This window comes from Triturus cristatus, chromosome 8, assembly GCF_964204655.1.
Source record: "Triturus cristatus chromosome 8, aTriCri1.1, whole genome shotgun sequence".
Taxonomy (NCBI): domain Eukaryota; kingdom Metazoa; phylum Chordata; class Amphibia; order Caudata; family Salamandridae; genus Triturus; species Triturus cristatus.
Window position 1 is genome coordinate 865,175,217 of NC_140591.1, and position 20,282 is coordinate 865,195,498.

General features: G+C 48.3%; 1 protein-coding gene across 5 annotated transcripts in view; it reads right to left on the bottom strand.

Annotated features, from left to right (window-relative positions):
- The window catches only part of LOC146805190 (uncharacterized), a 304,320-nt gene that overhangs the window by 237,243 nt on the left and 46,795 nt on the right, over positions 1–20,282 (bottom strand). Inside the window, exon 5 of one of the 5 annotated variants that reach the window (XR_014967805.1) lies at positions 8,076–8,174. The exons of 3 other annotated variants lie outside the window; for them this stretch is intronic. The gene's annotated coding sequence lies outside the window, so the exon portion shown is untranslated. Of the gene's footprint in view, positions 1–8,075; positions 8,175–20,282 lie in introns of those variants that run through there. One more of the 5 variants, XR_014967804.1, reaches the window with a different exon arrangement.

The window sequence follows — 20,282 nt, forward strand, 5'->3', positions numbered from 1 at the left end:
GTACAATGCAATTTTACTTCTGAGCAAATTTACACTCGCTTGTAAGGTCTATCTACATGAGGTTTAAGTGTGGTCTACAAGCGTAAATCCATGGGTTAAGGTTAGTGGAACCAAGGGGCCGCATACTTGCCAATTGTGTAATGCCACATTCCAAGACTTAGTCCATGTAGTGTTTTTATGTCCAGGCTTAGAATCTTTGTGATCTAAATATTTGGTACCAATATGGATTTTTTTTTACTGTACAACATATGATAAGATGTTCTTCTTAATGTCTAATCCACCATCTGTTAAAATCTGTCAGTGATTAAAAACCTTTTTTATGTCATTTATAAAATTTTAAGTAGGTCTTCTGGCTTAAAATAAACATTTCCTATTAGAGAGCACTTTGCACTTTTTTTCAAAAATACACCATTGGTCTAAGGATTTTTTTATGTGTACAATTTCTCGAAGGATGTTATCAGATAAATCTTCTGGGCATTTCATTTTTTTATTTATTTTATCATAAATTCTTTATTGGAATTTTAAAAATATAATACATAACAAAGATATATGAATAGAGAATGCCACCGCCAGAAGGGTTTATCACCCCTCCCCCCCGTCAACCTCCCCCACCCCCCCACCCCACCCCTGCTGGTCCGGCTCACTTAACAAAAGATCAGTTCTTCCACTGGCATGGAGAAAATAATATCCATAAGATCACAAATAAACAAATTGATTGCAAACAATTATATCATCATTGCAGAATCAGATAGAATGCAGACCCTAATATTTGCGGAAAAAAAGAATAACAAAGAGGCACATAATGGTAATCCCTCCAAGTATTCAAGAGAAGAGTAATCTTTTACTTCTTCTAATACCTCAAAAGATTCTCAGTAACTACTTTATTACTTTACTTTTCACTAGTTACCCCCCTCTTCGCTCTTGTGCAACCATGTTCGCAGAGAAGCCTGGATTTCCATCCCCTTTTCTCTTACCCTGCGCCCCTTTCTAGCATATACGGCAGTATACCGCCAAGAATCAACCTAGCCACTGTTGACCTGTTGGTGGAACTGGATAACGGCAGTGGGTGGTTAAACAGAGTCTGAGTACTGTCATGGCAATGAATAGAAAGGCCTGAACCCGCCCTGTAAGTAGAAAGTTGCTCACTCCAAGTACAATTAGCTGTGATGACAATTCTACTTTGTGCTCCAAATGAGATTCCAGAATAGTACCAACATCTCTTTTAATTGTATCCAGATAGGGGCAGGAAGCAAACATGTGTACAATGTCTGCAGCTGGATAGCCACATCGTGAGCAGGATGAGTCCGCAACTCCTCCCCATTTTGCAATCTTCTCCGGGGTTATATTAAGGTTAAACCATGTTTTGAAACACTGCAGCTGGAGATTAGCTGCAATAAATGACGTTCGGGCCAATGTAATGAATCTTCCACTTCGCCCAATCCCACCTGTAATCGTTCCTGCCAACGGTCACAATGTTTGGTTAAGTCATTCGGCATCGTCTTGTTCAATCTTTTATACATCCCACCGAGTGTAGTTGGCCCTTTAGGCAATGTCTCAACCAGCATCACCCTGGCAAATCTGCTGCCGCCCCCATCTTTCTTGCTAAGAAATCTCTTATCTGGAGATATTTAAAAAACTGTATTTTCAACCCCAAATGTCTCCTATCAAACGCAATCACCCCTGTATCATTCTTAACATCACCAATCATCCTAACACCTTTGTTGTACCAGTTTTTCATATGTCCGTCATTAAAGATACTAGGAAGTGACTCATTACTGTGCATGGTACAGGTATTAATAAGCCCCAGACCGAGCCTCTTCCGGACTGAAGTCCAGACTTTGAACGCGCAAATCAGCGTCTTAAACTTCACCCTTTTGTAATAGTTGAAACCTGTATGCCACAGGAGACAGCCACTAGCTTTTCCCTAATAGCTATTTGTTAATTGAAGCAGGGCAGCCATCTGCAGCTGGTCCATTTCTACATTGAGTAAAATACCCATTATATATAATTTTGAAGCCCAGTGATATAGCTGGAGATTAGGTACAGCCCATCCACCTCTATCTCTTGGCAGCGTTAAAAATTTCAGCGCTCTCCGAGGGTGACAGTTAGCCCAGAGGAATTTAGAAAACATCTGATTCATAGACTTAAACCAAGAGCTATTGATGGTCAAAGGAATTGCCCTAAAGAGGTATAACATTTTCGGCAAAAACACCATCTTAATAACGTTGCACCTCCCCATCAGCTTGAGTTTAAGATTATCTAATCAATTAAAATCTGTTTTAAATTTCAGGAGTAATGGGCCCAAATTAGTTTTCGCAATTTTTGACACGTCCGCCATTAATTCGACCCCAATGTATGTTGCCTACTGTACAACTCATGGGTAGTTTAACTGTAGCCCCTTACTAGCCACAACTAGGGTTTTGTTAGGATCAAGTCAATAGCCCGAAATGTGTCTGAAGATTTCTGCTTCTTTTTCAATTTCTTCTAGTGCACCTAGAGGGTTAGGAGTCACAATTGCTAAATCGTCAGCATAGGCCAAGATCTTAGTGCTCCCCCCATTACTATGTATTGCTAAAATCAGATTATTGCCCATAATCTTCCTAACTAATGGGTCAATATACAAGGCAAATAATAGGGGGGAGCATGGACAGCTCTGACGAGTCCTCCTACTAATCGAAACTGGACCCGGCATCTCCCCCATTATTACTACTCTGGCCACAGAGTTGCTATACATAATGGCAATAGCCTTGATAAAGCCTTCCCCTAGCCCTCTATTCTCAAGCGTTGCCCACAAGAAAGACCAGGAGACCCTATCGGAGGCTTTCTCCCCAACAGAATTAGCCCCATAGGGTCTCCGGTGATCCCTGCAGCACCCGTTGAACATGGTGATGGTGCTGCGGCTGGGGACAAATCCATGTTGAGTTGGTGAGACCAATTTCTTAATCACCACCGCAAGCCGGTTAGCCAAAATCTTAGCATATATCTTAAGGTCATTATCTTCCTAACTAATGGGTCAATATACAAGGCTAATGGGTCAATATACAAGGCAAATAATAGGGGGGAGCATGGACAGCTCTGACGAGTCCTCCTACTAATCGAAACTGGACCCGGCATCTCCCCCATTATTACTACTCTGGCCACAGAGTTGCTATACATAATGGCAATAGCCTTGATAAAGCCTTCCCCTAGCCCTCTATTCTCAAGCGTTGCCCACAAGAAAGACCAGGAGACCCTATCGGAGGCTTTCTCCCCAACAGAATTAGCCCCATAGGGTCTCCGGTGATCCCTGCAGCACCCGTTGAACATGGTGATGGTGCTGCGGCTGGGGACAAATCCATGTTGAGTTGGTGAGACCAATTTCTTAATCACCACCGCAAGCCGGTTAGCCAAAATCTTAGCATATATCTTAAGGTCATTATTAATTAACGTTATAAGTCGATAGGACCCCAACTCCTTAACCGATTTCCTTTTTTGGGGAAATACCGCAATATTTGCCGATCTCCGTGTGTTATGAATACCAGTAGGTTCCGCAGGAGCGCCAGGAATCCGGAGAGAATACCACAGTCATCCCCGGCGACCCTCCGATTCTATCAGACTCTAGAGAAACGGAGGGCACACCCGGGGAAAACAGGGAAACAAAACAAGGGAAGGCGGGAATACTTCAGGAAGAACAAGGGCTCCACGTCTGGTACAGGTGAGGCTGAATAGTACTGCAGGGAAAGAAGGGTTAATGCAGCTTGCAATCATGAGACTTCTCCAATGTTTAATTTCAACCCCGAGTCTTGCATACCATTCTACTGCTAAGTCTGTAAGAACACTACAGGATCCTACTGCCAGTTCCAGAGGACCAGTAAATACGTAGAACAGCTTCAAAGAGGATCCTGTACAAAAAGAAAGACCTGTATTCAGACTGGTGTTACTTCTCTTCACTATAGCCCAAGTATGTGTAAGATTCACCACTTACCCCCACTATGGTAGGGTGGAACTGGAATCATATAAGGGTTATATCAGCTGCAGGTGGAGATATTGCACCTAATTTAGGGGTAATTCACATAGGTAAATGAACCACAATTAACCCTCACAACGTTCTCTAACTTTCACACATAGATATGGTTGTTATTAGAGTAGAAACAAAAGACAGCGCAAAGCGCTGTTACCGTAGTTCAGTAGCTGCAGTTCGATATCACCAAGTGGTTCACGCAAGTCTTCCCAAGTACTTTTCACCTTATAACTACACAAAGGAGGAACCCCCACAAGTATCAGCGGGGCCGAGGACAGACCACAAAAGAGGGATGAGCACAATAAGGGAGTAAAAACAAAAAGGGGAATGGATGCGAGGCTAAGAAGTAAATGCCTCTTTTTCTTTTAGAAGCAGAGCGTGGAAACGAAGCTCTGTTCGGCGAGGTGGCGACGCCGAGAGTCCAAGTGAAACACCCGGTGGGCGGAGTTGCAAAAGCAACTCCGAGTTCGATGTATCTGAGATCTTCCCTATGAAGAGGGAAGAAAGCTGGAGGGAATACCCGCTACAAAGGGGACTTGATGTTCTAACGAAGGCACCAGCATTCAATGACTCGAAGGAAACTGACTTGCCCTCCGGCGAAGGGAACGCCGGCGAAGCGCACGCACTGAGAAGACAGGAAGTAAGGAAAACCAGAAGTCAGGCGTGATCATGCGGACGGAAAGGGGCCCAGAACTAGAACGCTAAGCGCGTTCGGGAGCGTTTACGCTCCTTTTATACACGCTCATGCAATCGACAGGCAGGGCTCCGGGGCATGACACCGTGAATCGGGTGACCCCTGACCAGATTGGGCCTCTAGAAAAACATCCTTCATTAATTAAGTTTTTTATAGGATTCCCCCCGGATGGAATCTGTTCCTACCGCTTTCCCATTTACCAGGGACCTAATTGCGCCATCAATTTCCTCTGCCGTAATGGGCGCCTCCAGCGCTTCTCTTTCTTCCATTGATAACTTTTCCCCGGGTAGCCCAGCTATATAATCCCGAATTTCCTTTTCCCCTACCACTAGTTTCTTCAGTATACAGCTGTTGATAGAATCACTGAAAGGCAGCCCATATATCTGAAGGCTCGGAAACTAGCCATTCCAGAAGATCTTCAATTTCAAGTATTCCCCCGTGTCACCCATTGTCTAGTACGCAATGCAAGCAAGTGTCCCACTCTCTCACTACATTTATACATTTTGGATCACCAGGCAGCATATTTCCCTGCCGCTTTACTTGCAGAGTCTTGACTTTGCTAATGCTACTTGTATTTGTGCCCGCCCCACGTCCACTCCCAATCATGATCACTCCTATTAATTGTGTTTCTGCTTCAAGCAGCTTTCTATAGAGTTCCTGCATGTAATGTTTCTTCTTCTTCTGGGATCTCCAGCCATACCTTGATGTTTGCCCTCTTATCCCAGCTCCACCTGTGTACTGCCCCTATTCTCAGCTATGAATCTGGGAATCCATATCCTCATATGTGAGATATATTCTTTATCGTAAAGGAGCACTCGATAGAAAGTCCACCGTGGTCCCACAGGCTTTGAAGTTTGCAATGAAATTTCAAGGACTAGCGGATTGTGATCAAACATCACGTGTGGAAATTTGAAAATCCGGCAGCTTGTCGATAGCCCCTGAGACACATACAAATTGTCTAGCCTAAAGTGTGACTGGTGTGGGGCAGACAAAAAGGTATACCCTAAGTCTTGGGGTTCTTGCGTGGCCCAAACATCTATAAGTCAGTGTGTCATGCATAAATTGATTAGAGACTTAGCATTCAACTCGGTGGATTGGCGATACCTGGAGGCAGTATTGATGGAAATGGGTTTTGGAGCCCCTTTCCGCGGCCTGGTTAAGGTGCTCTATTGTAAACCACGGGCCCAGGTACTAGTCAACAGAGCTCTGTCACGCCCCTTTCCCATCAGAAGAGGCACGAGGCAAGGATGCCCCCTCTCGCCCCTCCTCTTCACGTTGGCGATGGAGCCCTTTGCCTGTCTTGTCTGATCTGACCAGCTCCTCACAGGTTGGAGATGACCCGGCTTGGAGGAAGATAAGATCGCCCTCTACGCTGATGACGTTCTGCTATTCTTAGCAGATCCAGCTCGTTCGGGACCCCGATGCCTCCGGGCCTTTAGTCTTTTCGAACGCACCTCTGGCATTCGATTGAACTCGGCCAAATCTGTTCTAGTCCCCCTTTGCCTCTCGAGAGAGTGCTTTGATTGGCAGTCGTCGATACCTCTTCGGCGGCAGTCCTTCAAGTACCTGGGGATCTGGGTTGCCCTCCTCCCTGACCTCGCTTGGTCACAACGTAACCCAGCTAGTGAAACAGGTTCGGTCTGACCTCCTCAGATGGTAAACGCTGCCATTGAAGCTATGGGCAGAATAGCTCTATTTAAAATGATGATCCTGCCCAGATTCCTTTATATGCTTCAGAATACGCACCTCTCCTTCTCTAGGTCGTGGTTCCGGGAACTGGACAGCATGGCCACCAAGTTCTTGTGGGGAGGTCAGAGGCCTAGGCTGGCCCTCGCCTAGTGCCAGATCCCACCCTTTGATGGCAGCCTGGGGATGACAAATCTCTACCTTTATTATTTAGTGACTCGGCTCGTCACTGTGCATGATTGGTTTAATGGTGGCTGGTCTGACCCGACATACCGCTTGGAGCTACACACCCTGGGTCTGTCTAACATTCAGGGGATGCTGTATGGAAGCACCGTTTCCCTAACTCAGCCTGAGGTCACGCGTGGGGTGCTTTTGTCCTGGCGGGCTTCTCTGCGTCACACCCACTGGTCAAATAAATTGACCCAACATACCCCACTGTGGTGCAGCACATGGCTCGGGTGGTTGCCAACCTCTCGGATTTTAGAACATGGGATCTCACTGGCATGTCACTATTGGGGGATGTCTGGGGTGGGAACCACATATGCACTTTTCACGAATTGCAGACTCGGTACTCCCTCCAAGCTTCCCAGTTCTACTGTTACCGGCAGCTACGCCATGCCCTCCACTCTCACATCTCAGAAGGCACCTCCCTGCCCAAATTTAGCTCGCCCGAAGCCCAGATCATGACTGGTAACCTGGGGAAGGGGGGGGATCTCCCGTATCTATCGCTCCCTTACCAATAACACCCCCAACACACTATCACAACTCAGGGACAGATGGGAGGGTAGGCTTGGGTCCCTGGATGACGCCGATTGGATGGACGCATTGATGGCTCCCAGAACAGTCACAGCCTCAGCAAGGGTCCGCCTAGTTCAAATATACTATCTTCATACTGCCTATCTTACGCCGTTGCGTCTCCACCGCGCTGGGCTCCGACCTGATGCATCCTGTCCCCGCTGCAGCCACCCACAAGCTGACTTTTAATCACATGGTATGGCTTTGCTCTTCAATCACACGCTACTGGGAGTCAGTAACAGGGGAACTCACTGAGGTCCTGGGCTGGGAGGTTCTCCTTAACCCAATGAATGTGCTTCTGGGAATCACCGAAGGGATGGATGGTTCCAGAGCTGAGAAACTCTTTCTAAACATGGCAATGATGGAGGCCAAAAGGGACATTGCGGCCAACTGGCTGAGCTCAGCTGCTCCCACCATGGCGCGCTGGCGCAGAGGGCTGGATCGGTACGCTGCACAGGAGCGGCCCCTAAAAAAATGATTACGGTTTGTAATGTTTGAGAGGGCGCACATCAAAGACAGTTAGTATGATCGGATTGGGTATACAGTAATAATTGTCAAAAAATGATAATTTAAATAGCAAGATCAGTTTATGGTGCCACTCGGGATAAGAAAACACCCTACTACCTAGGTGCTAGAATACACAGATCATGCAAGGCAATCCCCGTGATGAACAAAGTTTAGACAAAGATATCCCAGCACTCCAAAATCACAGTTGTTGTTCGTATTGGTTATTAGCCACAAAAGCAGAGAACAAAATATTATCAGTAAGAAACTGGCTACAGAACAGATTAGGTCCTCACAGTAATATATGACAAAGAATAATTTAATTGAGAATTTTACATGAAAAGGAAAGTCGCAATCGTAAGCACAAATCAGAGTTCCCTAATACATTTGGTTCTAGTCATCAGTTCGTAGAGTAGAGACTCATAGTCTCCAAATCTTGATCCAAATGAACGATAGCCGACACGTGTTTCGTCACGTATAGTGACTTCCTCAGGGCTGTAGAAAAAATATACCAAGATCTTATTAGACTGAACAGGATATGTGTTGCGATTTATATATTTTAATTTTTAGTTATTTCAAATGGTTAAAAAGTTGTTGTGATGAAAAATAAAAATTGCGGGATAAAGAATGGGAAAAGGAGAAAAAGTACTAACGGAGAGCAGAAAAAGAAAATAGTGTATGTTACTCCAAACGAAGGAAAGGGCAGTGAAGAAAAGTTTTATTTATCCCATCACCATACCAAGTGTTAAAAAGTCAATCATTGAGCAAGAATAGCTAAGACAAAGTCCGAATGCCCCAAATACGGCATAGGTACTGACCTTTTCTTGTCAGTCTTGAAACGGTTTGAATATCAGTCATGCATTTAAGCTTGTGCCAATGATGTTTCGATTATTTAAGGAGCGGCCACTGTATGAGGCCAGAGGTTGCCCGAAGAAGTTTCGCAGAATGTGGAGCAAATGGGTCAGGGTGGTGGAAGACTGATATTCTCAATGAACAACCGAGGACTGGAATGGGTGCGGTACTGTTTTTGCCTTGTCTATCAACTCATTTATGCTGGTGTAATGGTCTCTCATATTTGCCTTGCACGACTAAATGTACAAACAGCTGGTATTGTTACCTCTTGTTGGTCTCTCACAAAATCAATAAAATTGGTTATCAACATTTTTTTACTAGAGACTTAAAGACTTTAGGTTTATGACCATGATACAAACTTGGCCCTAGCTTGATATTATTAGTGCTCATATTTATATAAAAATCTCCACAGACAATTAAAGGCAGTGGCCACCCAACTAGTTCCATATTTAGCCAATTAAAAAGGGCAGGATCATCAAATACTGAGCCATTCACAGAACATAGCGTAAAAGAATATTTATCCGCATAACATTGAGTAATGACCCATCTGCCCAGCTGATTGGCCTTAGAGCGTGGAAATCAAAACGTTTTTCTACGAGCCATAATAGTGACCCCTTTTGTACGTGTTCCTTGAGTTGTGGTGGAAACCAATTGGTATCCTGATAGTTTCGCCATCTTATGTCTACCAACTTCTATATGTGTCTCTTGCAGACATATTATGTCTGCCTTCAAATATTAAATGTCCTCATTGACGCTACGCTTTTTTAGGGGATTATTTAATCCACAAATGTTGACAGATGCGATTCTTAGCTTACCCATTCCCATTTGTCTTAATCAAAAGTTTAAGTGAAGACCTCATTACTATCGATGCCATCTCATAAACTTCTACCTGCTGGACCAGCCCCTCACCAAATCCTTTCCCCTCCCCCCCGAGACCCCTCCTCCTCCCCTACCTCTAGGCAAAAAAGGTCCAAAGACGCTTGTGATGCCTCCTGCATGATGTTGCTTCCCGCAACCACCCATCAAGCTCCACCGAACAAAAACAATGTGAATATTTGTTCAAGTTCATCACCCCTCAGGTTCTTTCTGATTTGAAATCTCAGATATGTCTCATAAAAAATCCTGTGCCTGTATTTCAGAGGAAAATCCCCTGTATTTCCCCGATGAATAACTTTGAGCCGAGCTGGACTCAGCAGATAGACCTCACACCCTATCTTCTGTAAGGGAGTAATTAGTTGTCGAACCCTCCACCTTTTTTCCACAGTAGTGTGGCAGAAATCCAGCCGGACAAAGAAGGAGTGTCCCTTGGCCGAATGTCTTGCTTCAGGCCGCGCCTTATCAGTTTCCAAAGAATATTAAAATGGCTCTAGACTTGTCATTCACGTCATTCTTCCCCTTCCTTTTTTTAAGCATGAGTGGGAAACGATGTACACGCTGCACCTCTGTATCCCAATACCAGTGCGCTAATTCAGGGAGACCACCCTTCAACAGACGCAGCACAAATCCTCTGATGTCTTCCCCTTCTGCATTTTCCGGTATACCCAAAAGTCTCAGATTGTTGCGCCTCTGGCGATTTTCAAAGTCTTCTAACATCCACATGACATCCTTAATCAGTGAATCATTTGCTGTGGCTTGTCGAACAGTGCTCCCAGCTCCAGCCTTTAATGCCAAGACTCGCTCTTCCAATGCCGTTGTTCTTTCGGCAGTTTGTGTGCATGTTTTGTTGTTTACTTTCCTAATGGCTCCTTGTAACTTCTTTGTTGCATGGTGCGCCCTCTTGTGCTCCTGTCTAGCTTTCACATGGATCTGTTTGAGAGTGGAGTATATCAAACCCATTGAAGGAGATGTGCCCATAAGTTTGGTTTGTATAGAAATAATAAAGGTATAGTCATTTAAAGGTGGTGTGTAAATTATAAATTTAAGGTATAACAATAACTTAAGAATTTCTAATGTTTGTGTTTAAATTTGTCTTTTAAAGAAAGAATAAATAAAGTATAAACTGTAACACGCCTGAACTACGTATTGGGCTCGCCGTCGTTATCCTCTGCGGTTTCACACTGCACGTATTTGGGTAAAACCCTATCGGATCACAACCCTATTGAATTGCGCCTCCAGTGGGGCCGATCGCCGACACCGATACCGACTTGGAGGATGCAACCCCTTCAACTAGAGGACCAAGTCTTCCGTGATACCTTACAAAAGGCGATCACCACATACTTCACAGTTAACGATGGCACAGCCTCGTCACGTTCCATAGAATGGGAGGCCTTTAAGGTCTCTATACGAGGGGTATCCCTGGGCTCCATGGTGGGAGCCCGCAGGGAGGTGATCCGGGACTTGGCAGACCTGGAGGCATCGTTGCAGGAATGTGAGGTGGCAGCCCAACGGGACGAACAGGGTGAGGAACCCTTACAGGCGGCCAGAATAGAGTATGCGGAGGCTCTAGAGCGGCTTCGCTTGATAGATTATAGGGCGTACACCCAGCGTACACACTCGGAGGCTGACAGAGCGAGTACATTATTAGCTCGGTTGATTGCCCCCCCAACCTGCCCTACCCCTATCCTGGCTATTAACACCCCGCAGCATGGACGTACCCAGACCCAATTGGGGATAAATTTAGCATTTCGGACCCATTAAGAGGAGCTCTATGGAGCACGCCCGGCGCCGAGTGCAGACGTGATGACTGAATTCTTGACACAGGCGAACCTACCAGTACTAACTGCAGCAGAAATCCATGATTTAAAAGCGCCGATTACCTCGGCCGAGATCAGAGTGGCGATTAAATCCTTGGCCCGTGGGAAGACGCCCGGTTCTGACGGACTGCCCATCGAATTTTACTCCACGTTCTCTCCTTTACTAATTCCCAAACTACTACAACTCTATACGACATCACTGGCAGAGGAGAGACTACCCCCTACCACTCAGGAGGCGATTGTCACATCCCTTTTAAAACCGGATAAAGATCCTTTAGAAATGTCTTCCTACCGGCCCCTGTCAATCCTGAATACTGAATATAAGATTCTTAGTAAGCTTCTGGCCAACCGCCTTCTCCCGCTTCTATCACGGCTGATTCATACGGACCAATGCGGCTTCGTTCCGCGGAGGAGTACGTCGCTGAATCTCCGGCGCTTCCACGCGATTCTGCGTGCCTCCGGGCTTGGGCCGTCGGGGGCAGGGTGTCTGTCCTTGGACATCTCGCAGGCATTCGACACCTTAAGCTGGTCCTATATGTTGGCAGTGCTATCAAAGATGGGCGGTCCCCCAGAGTTGAGTGCCTGGATTCGTCTGCTCTACGACGCCCCCACGGCCAGGGCAAGGACGGGTTCGTTAATTTCCTCGGCCTACCCTATTTTTCGGGGTACGCGCCAGGGTTGCCCAGTATCGCCCATTTTATTTGTTTTGGCGCTGGAACCCCTGGCCCAGAACCTTAGGCGGGCCATGATCCCCCATGGCATTCCAATGGAGGGTGCCCTGCATTCAGTCTCGCTTTATGCGGACGACATGCTGCTGTATTTTCGCAATCTCCGGGCCGACAAAGGGGAGGTGGCAGCTCTTTTTCTTCTTTTCGGGGAGATTTCCGGACTGCACCTTAATGCTACTAAGTCCGTTGCCTATTCCTTTGATGGGACGATCGGAGCCCCGGAGCTCCGTTTCGGGCCCTTCTCCTTTAGGGTGGCACCAGTCACTTTTAAATACTTAGGGATTAATATATATCGGTCAGTACCGGATGTCATAGCGGGTAACCTGGTGCGCACGATTTCTTCATTACGCTCCCAAATCGCATTCTGGAATACACTGCCTCTTACTGTGGCGGGACGAGTGGCGATATCTAAGATGGTGATGCTACCTCGCCTGCTTTACTATTTTGTCAACATCCCGGTGATCTACCCCGCTTGGATATTCCGAGAGTTAGATGTACTGCTGACCTCGTTGGTCTGGGGCCCGGGGAGGCGCAGGGTGGCATTGGCTAAACTGAGACTACCGAGCGGCACTGGGGGGATGGGGGCGCCCGACTTCAGGGCGTACTGCATTGCAGGTCAACTGCAGTGGCTGGCATACTGGCTGGCCGGGAAAAACCTGTTTGAGATTGGCTATACCCCGGCGTTGCTGGCACGCGGCACGTTACAGTCGCTGTTGTGCCCCGGTGCCCCTAGACCATCGGATCCCCCGGCCCTCTTGAAAATAGCACTTCATTATTGGTCATCGGCGTGTAAATATGCTAAGATTCACAATCCCTATTCCCCTAACATACCGCTGTGTGGTCTTCCTACGAGGCAGGGAATTCTGAGTGCCGGGCGAGTACGGCGTTGGACACAGCAGGGGGTGGAGACGCTGGGAGCCTTTTTTCAGGACGGCAGTATGATGCCACACGTGGATTTTGTGCGGGTGAATAGGGTGCCCGATACCCAGTTTCTGCTCCATGCTGCGATCTCCCGGTACATCCGGGCGCAGTGGAGGGCGACACCTGCAGAACCCTCAACGTTTCACCTCTTACGCTCCCTGCATATCATGGGCCATGGGCGCTTCCTGGTTCGCTGGCTGTACCGGGGACTCCGGGAACACACACAGATCTCCTTGGCCCCTCTTAGGTTGCAGTGGGAAACAGAGCTGTCCCGGGCATTTAGTGATAAGGAGTGGTCCCTTATTCTGGAATACACCAGAAAGGTGTCCCGCAATTGCAGGTTGAAAACGATCCAATTATTTATCCTCCATAGGGCTTACCTTACACCCCATGCGCTGGGTAAGATGTACAATGCGACAATTACGGCCTGTCCTCGCAGCCCTGCGTCAGATGCGGACCTGATGCATATGTTGTGGCAGTGCCCGGAGTTGCGTGGATACTGGGGTAGGATAACACAAATCTTAAGTGCAATCACCGAGCGCCCCTCTTGGGATCAGTGGATGCGCTCCGTACTGGTGGTGGAGCGAGCGAAGTTCCAGTAGATGCAGCAATATGGCAGCCTCGGCTGAGTTAAGCCAGCGCCGTGACTTATGGCAAGCAGCCTTGTGCCAGAGCGGTCGCGGGATGAACGTACTACACCGAGGAGTCTGGAATGTACTTGGAACCCGCAGTGGTGTGCAGGAGTCCCCATGCAAACTCACTCGTAGCAGCTGTGGCGCGCCACCTCCTGGAAAAGAAGGGGCGAGGTGTGACTCCACGAGCTGTTCTGACAGTTGCAGGCTGTGAAGGCAATGGCTGAGACAAGGAAGTGGCTCCCTCCCTGTGACTAGATAGAGGATGTAGCAGTTGGAAGAGACTTGATTGGGCCTCTGGGAACCTTGCTAGAGGACGCCCTGGCCGCGGGGGAATCGATGCATGGACCAGGATTGCTTCAGCTCGCCAGGGGAGGCCTGCCTGCCTGCTGGAACTTGGAGCGTGCGGCTTCTGCAGCGGAGGCTGGGGGACTGGGTGTCTCACCGCAGACTACCTGCATGAACTTGGCCGAAGGCTGGGGTAATACAGCCCTTTTGGTATTGGCCTGAAGTACAGACTGGGACTTGATTATTGCAGAGAGCTAGGCTGCTCGTGCCGACCGTGCCAGACAAGTGGCGGGGCAGGTGGGCTGGGATCAGTAACTCTCCTTGGAGCATTAGTTCTGCTTTTTGAGATAAACTGCTCCCCTGATGGGTCAGGATTGGTCACAACAAACACCCGCCTCTCCCTGCCTAAACCAAAATCCACACAATTTATGACGCCCGCAGGGAGGCAGAGGGGTGTCAGTGGGGATAACCTCCAGGGTGATGGCCCACAGGGAGGGGTAGACACTACAGTGATCCTACAGACGAGGCAGAGGGGTGTCAGTGGGGATAACCTCCAGGGTGATGGCCCACAGGGAGGGGTAGACACTACAGTGATCCTACAGAGGAATCACAACTCACGTTCGGCCTTCCAAACTAAGATTGGTGAGGTCCGGGTGGACATTGTCGTAAAACATCAAGATGAACAAATGTTACTTACCTGTAAACTGTGGTTCTCCAGTATTGGTGTCTTTCATAGATTCACATGCTTGAATATTCCCCGTCGTCGAAGTGGGAGTCCCACGGTATATATAAAAAGCAATAAGTATCATGTATATATACACATATACACATACATAACCACATAAGAGTATATACATACCCAAATAAACTTATATATATATAGTTCAAATAACATATCAAGTTAAAATACCATAGGATAGCATTGAGACATAGGAAAGCATTGAGAAAAAGAATCACTTTGCTAACTTATCACTGTCATTTTATAGTCCAAACTCCAGCCGATCAGGCGCTAGCACCCTCTAGAACCTTCTCCTCAGAGGCTCAGACCCTCAGATTTTCGAGCACGAGAGTGACCATAGAGCCGAAAGAGGAGAAGAGAGCCTCTGAGGGGAGGAGGGTGGGTCGCATGTGAATCTATGAAAGACACCAATACTGGAGAACCACAGTTTACAGGTAAGTAACATTTGTTCTTCTCCAGTATTTGGGGTGTCTTTCATAGATTCACATGCTTGAATAGAATAGTAAGCAGTAAACAGTATTCGGCTGACCAAGCCGTATTGATATTGCATGTAATACAATGACAATGTATTTAGAACGCAATTAATAATACCCCAGGAGGAGGGAAGTAGCAGAGGCTCACCTTATTTAAACAGACTTCGTAGAACTGCCTGTCCCACAGCCGTGTCTGCTTCGTTAATGGATTCCAGACAGTAGTGCTTCGTAAACGTGAGTCTGCTGGACCACGTAGCTGCCCGGCATATCTGATGGATGGGCACACCAGCGAACAGGGCAGTGGAAGATGACATAGCCCTCGTTGAATGGGCTCTCACTCCCGAAGACAGAGGCTTACCAGCCTTTTGATGGCAAAAAGAGATTGCTGATGAAACCCAACGGGCAATCGTAGGTTTGGTGACCGATTGTCCTTTGCAAGCACGCCCGTAGGCCACAAACAACTGGTCCGATTTGCGAAAGGATTGAGTTCTGCTAATGTAGAATTTAAGACATCTCTTCAAGTCCAGAGAGTGTAAGCTTTGCTCCGCCGGGGTTTGTGGATGCGGGAAAAAAGTCTTTAAAAGCACCGGTTCGTTAAGATGGAAATCGGATGGTACTTTAGGTATAAAAACCGGATTAGTGCGGAGGATGACACAGTCCGATCTGAATTGAAGGAACGGAGGCTTTATTGTAAAGGCGTGAATGTCACTGACCCTGCGGGAAGAGGTCAGAGCAAGGAGGAGGGCCACTTTCCAAGTTAAAAATTTGACATCCGCTGAGTGGATAGGTTCGAAGGGCGCCTTCATGAGCTGAGCCAGCACGATGTTCAGGCGCCACGTGGGTGGAGGACGCCGAATGGGCGGGAACATTCGGAAGAGACCCTTGAAAAATTGCTGTATGACTCTGGATGAATAGAGAGAGGACGAGCCGTCTTGTCGGAAGCGAAATATTGCCGCTAGAAAGACCTTTAAGGTAGAGTGCGATAATCCAGACTGCGCTAGTTGTAGGAAGAACGGCAGAATGTGTTCTGGGGGAGCGTGCACAGGATGAATGTGGGCGGAAGCACACCAAAGACAAAATCGCTTCCATTTGAGCTTATACGTTTTCACTGTGGATGGAGCTCTTGCCTTAGCTAACACCTCCCTGCAGGCTGGAGGAATGTTCAAATGAGCAAATTCAAGGTGCTCAGGTTCCAAGCCGACAAGCTGAGAGAGCTGGGATTCGGATGGCATATCCGACCATCGTTCATTGTCAGCAGATCCGGCTTCAGGTGAAGAAGGATGGGCTCGCGTTGGGAAAGGAGAAGCAACTCCGAAAACCATGCTTGCCGAGGCCACCGTGGAGCTATTAGAAGTACATGGCACGGTTGTTGTCTCATCTTCCGCAGCACTCGCGGAATCAAAGGAATCGGCGGAAAAGCGTACGCAAATATCCCGTACCAATTGATCGAAAGGGCATTTCCGCACGACCCTTGGTGGGGAAACCAGCTTGCGTAGGACTGGCATTTTGCATTCTGCGGGGTTGCGAAGAGGTCGATTGTCGGGTGACCCCAAAGGTTGAAGACAAATTCCAAAGTCGGTTGATGTAACTCCCACTCGTGGGTTGATGATGCTGACCGACTGAGTGCATCCGCCAGAGTATTGGAAATGCCGGGCAGATGAATTGCTTGTAACGTCATCTGATGGAGTATGGCCCAACTCCAAATCCTCTGCGCCAGACGGGAGAGCAGTGGAGATCTTGTCCCGCCCTGTTTGTTCAGGTAGTGCATGCACGTGGTGTTGTCCGTCTGAATGAGGACTGACTTCCCTTGGAACTGCAGGCGGAAGGATTTCAACGCCAAGAAAATGGCCATCAGTTCCAGTCTGTTGATGTGCCAGCAACGCTGAGCCGCTGACCATTGGCCCTTGACGGATAGATCTTGAAAATGTGCGCCCCAACCCTCCATGGATGCGTCCGTGGTAAGGACGAGTTCTGGGGTTGTCGACAGAAAAGATGTTCCTGCTGCGATGTTGGCAGGACGGGTCCACCAATGCAGCGCTTGAGCCATGCGGGGTGACACCACGATCTGATCGTTGAAGGAACCAGAAACCTGGCGCCACTGCTTGTCTAACTCCTCTTGGATGATGCGACTCTTTAGTCTGCAGAGAGGGATCAAAGCGATGCATGAGGACGCCATTCCCAGAAAGGATTTCAATATGCGGACTGAAACTGACTGCTTTGCTGCGATGGAGCTCGCAAGCTGTTGAATCCGTTCTTGACGCTCTGCTGAAGCGAAAGCCATGGCTGTGCTCGTATTGATACAAGCGCCGAGAAAGGTCTTGCACGTAGTCGGCGTGAGTTGAGATTTTTGTACATTGATCGACAACCCCAGGGACTGGAACAGATCGAGACAGCGCTGGGTATCGAGGGCCGCCTGGTGGGAGGATTGAGCTTTGATGAGGCAATCGTCCAGGTAGGGGTATATCTGAATACCCTCTTGTCGTAAGTGAGCCACCACCGGGGCCAGGAATTTTGTAAAGACCCGCGGGGCTGAGCAGAGTCCGAAGGGTAGGACTTTGAATTGGTAATCCTTGTGGCCCACTCGAAATCGTAGGTATTTCCTGTGGCGTGGTAGAATGGGCACATGGAAATATGCGTCCTGCAGATCGATCGTTGTCATGTAATCCTCCTGAGAAAAGAATTGGAGGATGTCCTTCAATGTGAGCATCCGAAAGGACTGAGTCTTGAGAAATTTGTTGAGCAATCTGAGATCGAGGATGGGACGCCATTCCCCTGATTTTAGTATGAGGAAAAAATGGGAATAGAATCCCAACCCTCTTTGATATTTCGGAACCACTTCGATGGCACCCTTGTTTAACATTATTTGGATCTGTTTGAAAAGTTCTTTGAGATGGGCGGGTGGTGGCCCGGATGGAGGTGTGCGTGGAGGAACCTTCACAAACTCTAGGGCGTGGCCCCTTGAAATAATATCCAGAACCCAGCGGTCCGAAGTGATTGAGGACCAGGTTGAAAAGAACTGGGAGATTTTTCCTCCAACAAGAACTAGAGGATAACTGGGAAAAGGAAGTTTTTTCCGTACACAGTCACTGCTTCTTGGTTGAATTCCCTCTGTAATTCGACTTTCCTCTATATGACTTGCTAGTTTGCTGTCTGTAGGACTGCTGCGGTTGTGAAAAGTACCGTTGTTGCCCTTGGTTGTACGAGCGGTATTGGGACGAGAAGCCACGAAAGGATGATGAGGAGGTGCCGCGGCCGCGCGCACCTCGAAAGGGCTGCTTCCTAAACTGTAGAGTGCCGAGGGAACGAGCCGTATCCGTGTCCTTTTTTATGGTTTGCAAGGCATCTTCCACATGCTGGCCGAATAATGACTCCCCGTCATATGGCATGTCCAAAATCTTAGCTTGGACCTCTTGCCGAAAAGAGGTTGATCGAAGCCAGCCCTGTCTTCTTAGGACGGCTGCTCCCGCCAATTGGCGGAAACCGGTGGATGCGATGTCAACAGAGCAGTCAATGATCTCGGATGACGCCCTCTCACCCTCTTGCAGGATCTTCTGAGCTTCCGCTCTAGAATCCTCCGGTATAAGCTTGACCAATGCAGCCATGTCCGACCACATCTGTCTATCATAACGGCCGAGGATTGCCAAAGAATTCGCAGCCCGGACCGTTGTTGACGCCATGGTTGAAAACTTCTTGCCTATGGCATCCAGGCGACGGCCGTCGCGATCCGGAGGCGCCGACATTGGAGATGATGGATTCTTGGAGCGGCGCTGTGCCGCTTGTGTGATCACTGAGTCCGGCTTAGGTTGAGACACCAAGCAGGCTGGGGAAGAATCCGGAGCTTTATATTTTTTCTCCAGGCGTGGGAGCACCGCCGGAATAGAATTAGGTGTCTTCATTAACTTTATGCCTTCATTCCATATGAAGTCTATGATTGGCACAGCTCGTACTTGTTTCTGAGGCTGGGACTTGAAGTCGTACAAGAAACAGTCCTCTTCCCTAACCACCATGGGAAGGTGAAAGCGTTGCGCTGCTCTCTCCATCAGCTGATGGAACCCTGTTATGTCGACAGGTGGCGAGTTGACTGGTGACCTTGGCGGTGATGCGGGCGAATTGATTTGGTAATCATCCCAGTCCGCCATAGAGTCGTCCTCTGGGAGCTCACCCTCTTCCGTATCCAGATTGTCCATATTATCATCCTCTGCATTGGAAGGCAGTGCAGGTGTGGAGGGCGTGGGTATCGTTGGCAATATAGGATGAGGTGGAACCTCAGATGGCGCTTCACGTGGAGAATTTTGAGAGGATGCTGGAAAGCGACGATTATAATCTTCCAACATATATTGGAGGTTGGAAATAAGCCGCACAGGAAGCTGCACCATAGGAACCGGAGCAGAGGAATTTTGCTCTTCTTCCTGTTCATAGTATTCATCCTCCTCAGACTCTTGGCACTTTATATGTAGCTCAGAAGGACTATGAGCATCCCGAAAAAGAGACTGATCGCCCTCATCCGAATCGTCCTCATCCCCTGAGGGAAATAGTTGACGAGGTGGCCGTGGTCCAGGTGGTAACATAACTGGGTCTAGCATGGCCTTACGACGTAGCATTAAGGAGCTGTCCACAGACCCCGGTGCTGGCGTTGACATTGGCACCAATGGCATTGTCACAAAATTTGACCCCACCGTCGTCGAGGCGACCGTCGACGAAGTAATCGTCGACGGAGCTGTCGTCGACGAGGAGGCTGCCGTCGACGAGGAGGCTGCCGTCGACGGGGCTGTCGTCGACGGTGTGGCTGTCGTCGACGAGGATGTCGTCGACGAGGCTGTCGTCGACGGGGCTGTCGTCGACGATGAAGATTTCCTCTTCTTCTTTTTATCCATCGTCGACAGAGTTGTAGACGTCGACGGAAGCGCCAGCTTCCCAGTCGTCGACGAAGAAGTGAGTGGTATCGTCGACGAGATAGTTCTAAGAGACACACATACTACCGTCGACGGAGAAGACGTCGACGAAGTCAGTGTCGTCGACGAAGGATACCTGCTCGATACCGTCGTCACCGTCGTCGACGAGGCTGATGAAGTAGCCGATCTCGTCGACGGAGGGGCCGTCGACGGGCCCGTCGACGGTTTTGACAGTTTCTGACTGGAAACATGTACTGACGGAGTCAAAGACGCCTGAGAGCTACGTCTCGGGGGCGCAGACGTGGTAACAGAGACTTTGCCTGTAGACACTTCCTCAAGGTGAAGTCTCTTCTTTTTCAGAAAAGGAGATGGCAAGTCCTGGACA